The sequence below is a fragment of the Trachinotus anak genome, unplaced genomic scaffold, assembly GCF_046630095.1.
Source record: "Trachinotus anak isolate AG129_WGS33_773 ecotype Australia unplaced genomic scaffold, CSIRO_AGI_Tana_v1 ptg000075l, whole genome shotgun sequence".
NCBI lineage: Eukaryota > Metazoa > Chordata > Actinopteri > Carangiformes > Carangidae > Trachinotus > Trachinotus anak.
The window spans coordinates 47,501-50,000 of NW_027273926.1; positions in this window are offsets into that span (position 1 = coordinate 47,501).

Sequence of the window (2,500 nt, forward strand, 5' to 3'; positions counted from 1 at the left end):
GAGCCTGGCCCCTGGAGCTCTGATACAGGGGAGAGAGGCATGTGTGTGTGGCTGTGGAGGTCCTGTGGAGGTGCTGTGTGGGCCTTTAATATCACAGGGGGAGAAGCTGGGCCATTAGCCTGGCTCCTGGAGCTCTGATACAGGGGAGAGAGGCATGGATGTGTGGCTGTGGAGGTGCTGTGTGGGCCTTTAATATCACAGGGCCAGTGGCTGGGTGATATGCCTGGGTGCTGGAGCTCTGACACAGGGCCAGAGAGGCATGTGTGTGTGGCTGTGGAGGTCCTGTGGAGGTGCTGTGTGGGCCTTTAATATCACAGGGGGAGAAGCTGGGCCATGAGCCTGGCCCCTGGAGCTCTGATACAGGGGAGAGAGGCAGTGTGTGTGTGGCTGTGGAGGTCCTGTGTGGCCCTTTAATGTCACAGGGCCAGTGGCTGGGTGATATGCCTGGGTGCTGGAGCTCTGACACAGGGGCAGAGAGGCATGTGTGTGTGGCTGTGGAGGTCCTGTGGAGGTGCTGTGTGGGCCTTTAATATCACAGGGGGAGAAGCTGGGCCGTGAGCCTGGCCCCTGGAGCTCTGATACAGGGGAGAGAGGCATGTGTGTGTGTGTGGCTGTGGAGGTCCTGTGGAGGTGCTGTGTGGGCCTTTAATATCACAGGGGGAGAAGCTGGGCCATGAGCCTGGCCCCTGGAGCTCTGATACAGGGGAGAGAAGCATGTGTGTGTGGCTGTGGAGGTCCTGTGGAGGTGCTGTGTGGCCCTTTAATATCACAGGGCCAGTGGCTGGGTGATATGCCTGGCTCCTGGAGCTCTGACACAGGGGGAGAGAGGCATGGATGTGTGGCTGTGGAGGTCCTGTGGAGGTGCTGTGTGGGCCTTTAATATCACAGGGGGAGAAGCTGGGCCATGAGCCTGGCTCCTGGAGCTCTGATACAGGGGAGAGAGGCATGTGTGTGTGGCTGTGGAGGTCCTGTGGAGGTGCTGTGTGGCCCTTTAATGTCACAGGGCCAGTGGCTGGGTGATATGCCTGGGTGCTGGAGCTCTGACACAGGGGCAGAGAGGCATGTGTGTGTGGCTGTGGAGGTCCTGTGGAGGTGCTGTGTGGGCCTTTAATATCACAGGGGGAGAAGCTGGGCCATGAGCCTGGCCCCTGGAGCTCTGATACAGGGGAGAGAGGCATGTGTGTGTGTGGCTGTGGAGGTCCTGTGGAGGTGCTGTGTGGGCCTTTAATATCACAGGGGGAGAAGCTGGGCCATGAGCCTGGCCCCTGGAGCTCTGATACAGGGGAGAGAAGCATGTGTGTGTGGCTGTGGAGGTCCTGTGGAGGTGCTGTGTGGGCCTTTAATATCACAGGGGGAGAAGCTGGGCCGTGAGCCTGGCCCCTGGAGCTCTGATACAGGGGAGAGAGGCATGTGTGTGTGTGTGGCTGTGGAGGTCCTGTGGAGGTGCTGTGTGGGCCTTTAATATCACAGGGGGAGAAGCTGGGCCATGAGCCTGGCCCCTGGAGCTCTGATACAGGGGAGAGAAGCATGTGTGTGTGGCTGTGGAGGTCCTGTGGAGGTGCTGTGTGGCCCTTTAATATCACAGGGCCAGTGGCTGGGTGATATGCCTGGCTCCTGGAGCTCTGACACAGGGGGAGAGAGGCATGGATGTGTGGCTGTGGAGGTCCTGTGGAGGTGCTGTGTGGGCCTTTAATATCACAGGGGGAGAAGCTGGGCCATGAGCCTGGCTCCTGGAGCTCTGATACAGGGGAGAGAGGCATGTGTGTGTGGCTGTGGAGGTCCTGTGGAGGTGCTGTGTGGCCCTTTAATGTCACAGGGCCAGTGGCTGGGTGATATGCCTGGGTGCTGGAGCTCTGACACAGGGGCAGAGAGGCATGTGTGTGTGGCTGTGGAGGTCCTGTGGAGGTGCTGTGTGGGCCTTTAATATCACAGGGGGAGAAGCTGGGCCATGAGCCTGGCCCCTGGAGCTCTGATACAGGGGAGAGAGGCATGTGTGTGTGTGGCTGTGGAGGTCCTGTGGAGGTGCTGTGTGGGCCTTTAATATCACAGGGGGAGAAGCTGGGCCATGAGCCTGGCCCCTGGAGCTCTGATACAGGGGAGAGAAGCATGTGTGTGTGGCTGTGGAGGTCCTGTGGAGGTGCTGTGTGGCCCTTTAATATCACAGGGCCAGTGGCTGGGTGATATGCCTGGCTCCTGGAGCTCTGATACAGGGGAGAGAGGCATGTGTGTGTGGCTGTGGAGGTCCTGTGGAGGTGCTGTGTGGGCCTTTAATATCACAGGGGGAGAAGCTGGGCCATGAGCCTGGCCCCTGGAGCTCTGATACAGGGGAGAGAGGCATGTGTGTGTGGCTGTGGAGGTCCTGTGTGGCCCTTTAATGTCACAGGGCCAGTGGCTGGGTGATATGCCTGGGTGCTGGAGCTCTGACACAGGGGGAGAGAGGCATGTGTGTGTGGCTGTGGAGGTCCTGTGGAGGTGCTGTGTGGCCCTTTAATGTCACAGG